General features: G+C 38.2%; 1 protein-coding gene across 2 annotated transcripts in view; it reads left to right on the forward strand.

The window, feature by feature from the left end:
• The window catches only part of EPHA4 (EPH receptor A4), a 156,215-nt gene extending 150,544 nt beyond the window's left edge, over positions 1-5,671 (forward strand). For both annotated transcript variants that reach the window (XM_033230074.1, XM_033230073.1), the window contains exon 18: positions 3,172-5,671. The gene's annotated coding sequence lies outside the window, so the exon portion shown is untranslated. The remainder of the gene's footprint in view (positions 1-3,171) is intronic.
• Positions 5,672-6,000: the final 329 nt, after the last annotated feature.

The raw sequence follows: 6,000 nt of genomic DNA on the forward strand, positions 1-6,000 counted from the left end.
TTCTGTAAATGAAGTAATCAGGGAAGGATCAAAAGAGAGGTGAAGTATGAAATCTTATTTTATTCAAAGGTTGCCTTCTGAATCTTAAAAATTTCAACATATGCATATATTAGAGTCAAGGCCAATGCAAAGGCCAAGAAAGGACTTTCCAAGTGCCTTAAATAATATCCAGCAACAGTAAAAGTGTTAACTCTCTGCACTGCCTCCATGAAGTTTTAGAAGAGAAATGTGAGAACAATAGGAATGATGCATTGTTTCCCAGGGCGCAGAGCCAGACTCTGGCATCCGGACAGCTATGGATTCTGAAGCCAACTGAAATGTTGACACTAGGAAATTCGCTCCACTTTTCTTTATAACTCAGTTCCTCCACCTGGAAATTAGAGAGATAATGATACCTTAATAATAACACCTTTCCTAATGCATGGTGGTGTTGCAAGTGTGTATGAAATATTCTTAAGTGAAACGCGGTGAATTCCACAGAAGAAAGGTGCACTTCTTCCTCCAACATTGTCCAAGTATTATTCATCTGTCTTTCACTTGTGACCCCAATTGTTTTATTACAACATGCCAGAGTGGGGTGAAATGAAGTTCAGTGGTAGGGGGGTCATGCAGTGAAGCTTCTTCACTTAAATGGATTTATGAGAGTTTGGAGGTAAATACATATTTATACAACGGTGGTAGACCTTTCAAGTTATGCTGGCAGGATAAACAGGCATTATTTAGCCTTGACATTTATAAAATTATTGTTTTGTAATGGGAAAGACAGTGATACACACAAGTAAAATTCTGTTGCAATGAAAAGAACTGGATGGTAAAGATATTTGGATGTCGTCACGACTGACTCAAAGGAACAAGCGTTTGTTTGTTTAGTCACAATGAATTATCTTTAACTCATGACCCTATGTAGACCACATGCTTTGGTCTCTGTTTAAGAAATTTCCCATGTTAAAGGAGTTGCCTGAATTCAATGGTGAGGAGAAGGCTCATTTCACTCAACTCTTATCCTGGCATTAAGTAGATTCAAGTCTTCACATTCCTGTACGTCTCACTTCAAATGTCCAATCATTTTTGCATACACACAAGTCCCCAAATAGTCCACTTAATATTATAAATATGTTTAAGTAATATCTATTGATATCCAGATGTTAAGTGGAGAAGGAATTGGCAGACTGAAAGGCAACACGTGTTTATGAGACCATTCTTTCTCCTCTAAGAATTTCTAGTAGCAAAAGAAACCATCACCAACCTTGTGTGTCCATAGGATGTGGAATACACTCTAGAGTTTTAAGATCATATTCATGTTCTCCTCATACTTCAAATACCTGCCTACCTGATGAAATCCCTGCACATTCAGGTTTCAAAAACTACATTTGATGGACTTGACTGATTTCCAGAGAGGAAATAGTTAGAAAGTAGATTTGATGACTTTTCTGTCATTTTTACATAATTGTCAAAATGAACAGCCTTAGTGGCTAACAAATGGCTTCTTCAAGATGTGGGTAGTAATACCCTAACCCACATTTATAATTTTAAATTGCTTAAATAAAATTTGTTTCTGGATAACTTATGAGCAAACTTTCTTTCCTTCCTTCCTTCTTTCCGTCCTTCCTTCCTTCCTTCCCTCCCTCCCTCCTTCCTTCTTTTCTTTCTTTCTTTCTTTCTTTCTTTCTTTCTTCTTCTTTCTTTCTTTTTCTTTCTTTCTTTCTTCTTTCTTTCTTCTTTCTTCTTTCTTTCTCTCTCTCTCTCTCTCTTTTTCTCTCTCTCTCTCTTTCTTTCTTTCTTTCTTTCTTTTCTTTCTTTCTTTCTTTCTTTCTTTCTTGAGACAGGCAGGGTCTCACTCAGTCGCCACTGAGTGCACTGGCGCAATCATGGCACCTGCAGCCTGTGTCTTCCAAGCCAAAGCAATCCTCCCACCTCAGCCTCCTGAGTAGCTGGGACCACAGGTGTGCACAACCATGTCTCACTAATTTTTTTTTTTTTTTTTTTGTAAAGATGGGATCTTGCCCTTTTGCCCAGGCTGGTCTCAAACTCTTGCACTCGAGCAGTCCTCCCTCCTTGGGCTCCCAAAGTGCTGGAATTACAGGTATGAGCTACAGCACCTGGCCAGAAAACTATTTCTCTCTCTTTAAATAGACTAAAGTGTTTTCTACAATTTTAAATATGGTCATTTACCACAAAAAAAAAAAATTATTCTCTACATGATAAATGTACACATATGTAAAACAAACAAGTGATTTGATAAAATAGGCAAAATAATCTATAAAAGTGCATATTGGTCTAAATTACTGCCCTTTGATTGGGGCCACCAGCTGCTAAACATGGTCACTGTGGTGGGAGGTATAGTCCAATAAGTAATCTGGATAGTTGGTTGTTACAAATGAAAGAAGGGATCTTCCTTTGGTTTGAGTTGATTATTTGACAAATATATGGACAATGAGGAGCCATGATGATTCCATTGCTATGTGCCAGCCTTGTTCGATTCCAGGCTGATGTCTAGAATTCCAGCCTGAGGCGGATTAGTTCTTGGTATGCAGAAGGAGGCTTGAGCCTAGAAGACCTCTGTCATTGACAGAGCAAGTCTCTCCCTGTGTCCCATGTTCCCTCTTTCCCACCCGTTAACATGTAGAGAGTATGGGTCTTTCACTACATTAGATACTTCTATTTATCAGGAGTTACTCTCTTGTTAAGAAAAATAACCACTTTTTTTCACTTCTTAGTTTGCATTTTTCAATCATTATTGTTGACTATGGGTAGATTGTGAACTGAAACAAGTCAGGATTTTCATTTCATAGACAGGCTGTTCAACATAGTGGTTAAAGCATAAATATAGACTAGAACTTTGTGGGTAATCCTAGCCTTGCCACTCCAGAGGGTATGGCATTAGGCAGGGTACTTAGCCTCCTTATGCTCAATTTCCTCATCCATATAATGGAGATAAGAATAGTGCCTATCTCAGAGTTGTAATTAAGCTGTTAGTAAACATTCTTTTTGTTTTTATAATTGCTGTTTTTCAGAAAAGGAAAGTATAGTTTGTGATCTCCCCACTGAACTACTTTTACTGAAGAATACCAACTTCTGTGAACCTATATATTCTTTCTTACAATAGTGGTTGACAGTTGGCTCACAATATTGGTTGACGTTTTGTCTAAAGTCTTGCTCTTTTATCTACAGGGAGTAGATTCTGCTATCTTGGCCTCACAGCCCTTCCTGTTGATTACAAAGCCCCTGGAAGAAAACAGAACACACGCTTCTCAGTTCCATCTAAATGTATTTCTTCTGCTTCAGTTATGCCAGTTCTGGGGCAAAGACACTGATGAAACAACACCTATACCTGAAAAAGAATAAATGTGTGACTTTCAAATCCCCTTTCCCAGTGAAAGAAACTGCAGACACTTAAGATTCAGCATCTGTTCTCCAGTTGCACTGAGGAATGCACTCTCACAGCACCAGCTCTGCAGAGCCCTTGCCCCCGGACTCTTTGCGGTTTTATTTATATGTATTTCCATATTTCATTCCTGTATGTCACTGCTACATTGGTGTGGCAGCAAGTGACCAAATGCTACAGGTCTTACTATGGACACCAGGTCAGGTGCAACCACACAAAACAAAGCCAGTTCCATGAGCTGCCTATGATATGCATTGCGGAAGTAACATTTTACCCAGGGTGTGCCATTGCAGTGATATAAATATATTTTTTTCTTAGACTAAATATGAGCTGACTATCTCTTTTAATGTGTGTACATAGGTGTGAGTGTGTGTGTATGCGTGCGTGTCTGTGTGTGGGTGTGTGTATGTGTGTAGCCTCATGCTTAGGACTACCCGTGAATGTTGTGGCATGCTACACCTGAAGAGTTCTGGTTTTCCACCAGTTTCAAGATGAAGAACCACATGATGCAGTGGACCTGGAGACCGTCCCCTTGGAAAGACAACCCAGAGATGTTCAGCATCCTGGATCTGTACCTGTATTTTGTAGCCATCACACTAACCTTAATAAGAATTCTACAGCTTTGGACAGAGGCATATTCACCTTAATGGTGGAGTAATTTAAAATATAAATCCATTCAGGTGATAACCCATCATCAAAATTACACATTCTGATTGAACTCATCTGAATCATCAGTTCCTTGACGGAGAGAGAGAAGGAGATGGAATGTGTCTGGTAACCCCAAATGGAGTACAAGTAGCCTTTGTTTTCCTGCATAAATGGACTTGTTGAATGCGAACAAATATATGCAATTCATATACTTTTGCAGATGAACGTAGATATGTGTGTCAGCTTTGAGATGGTGTGTCCTGGATTAATACTTTGTCTCCCAATATCACAGAAAAATACATGCCAGTGACTCTTGAGGTTAAGGTCGTTGGGATGAAATGGCCTCAGGCAATTTCAGATTCCCTAATTACCAGGAAAGTTCTACAGTAATGAATATGCAGCTAACTCCTATTGCCCTCACAAGAGCATCAGCCTTCTAGAATCAGAGCTCCGGAGTGTGAAGATTCAGTATTGATGTAAGATAATGTATACCAAACTCCAGCCAACTTACTGCCATTTTTCATAATCTGAGTGGCTGCCTTGCTTATCCTAAGCTATGGTTGCATAAACTGTAGCCATTTATATAAGCTATAACATCAAATCAGGGAAAAATGAGGAAAAAAATAGATTCTGAATCATTTATTGTTGAATAAGTAGAGAAAATCAATAAATATTTATTACATTCTGACAGGGTGTGTGGCATTGTATTCTATGCCAGAGTGACAAAGTTACTTCACCCCTTTTTGGGGACCTTAATATGTTTTTTAAGGGATGTGCCTATGCATTGATGCCTGAAAAATATGTATAAAGAAATGAGGTTGAATCTCTGGACAGATCATCTTTTCCAGAGGTAAAGGTAGGAGGCCAACTTCAGGGTCTGGGTCTAGCCGTGAGCAAGCCCTGGCTGAGGGAGCGCCAATGCTAACTCATGTGCCGATCTCTAGAGCAGCGGGAAACGACCCCACTGCACCAAATCAAGTAGCTTCACCTTGTGTTTGCAGGCCCCAAGTTATTTTTTTAGCAATCTTACGAGTGAAATGTTCTGGTGTGTTGAAAAACGTTCTTATTTTAAAGAAAGGTTGTGCTCACTACACTGCTGGTGTGTGCGTTCTGAGACCTCTTGTATTCAATCTGTGAAGGATATGTGTATTAATCCGTACACCTGTATAGCCTCAATATTTGTCTGAAGACACTTAAATTCTGACCCGTAAAGGAAAGTTCTAGAAGCAATATTTTCACTTATTTAACATTCTCCAAACAACATCAAGCATTGATACACACTGAAGAGTGCATTTATTTTTTGTATCACTCTAAGTATGTTGGAATATGCAAGGACTGTGGTTAAAATTAGAACGTATAAGGCATATTATAATTTAGTTCATACTGAAAAATTAACAGAACATTGTTTGGTTCACACGTTCCAAAATTTGAGTGATTTCTTGAGTTAGACATAGATTTTCTATTTTGTTTTAATTTGTCAAGGTATTTTTCTTCCCTTCACGAACTTTAGGTACACATAACTTATGTCATTTATTTATGGTCTTTTATACCTAGTTTGTAAAATTGTAAAATAGCAAACTAAATGCAGAGAGTTTGCATTTGAAAATAATAAAGTAGTTGCCGTATACAACCCTGCAATCTGGTTGTCTCTTTTCAATAACTTTTGCTATATATATGCGGTGTGCCTAAATGAATTAATTATTTGTTGTCATTTAATTAAAACAGTCTTAAATTCCAATTGAGCATACTTAGAGGTTAAAAATTACTATCTTCTAAAGATTCTTCACCCTTGAGAACAATGCATTTGAAAATCTGACTTAGACCATTGTAATTAAGACTATAGACTTTGGTTGGCATTCAGGCTTCACGACTTACTAATTATACAGTCTAGGGCAAGTCTCTTAACTTCTCTCTGCCCATTTCCTTGCTTGTATGATGATTACAATGCAAGAGCTTTAAAAAGATTA

This window comes from Trachypithecus francoisi, unplaced genomic scaffold (assembly GCF_009764315.1).
Source record: "Trachypithecus francoisi isolate TF-2019V2 unplaced genomic scaffold, Tfra_2.0 Lachesis_group13, whole genome shotgun sequence".
NCBI classification, from domain to species: domain Eukaryota; kingdom Metazoa; phylum Chordata; class Mammalia; order Primates; family Cercopithecidae; genus Trachypithecus; species Trachypithecus francoisi.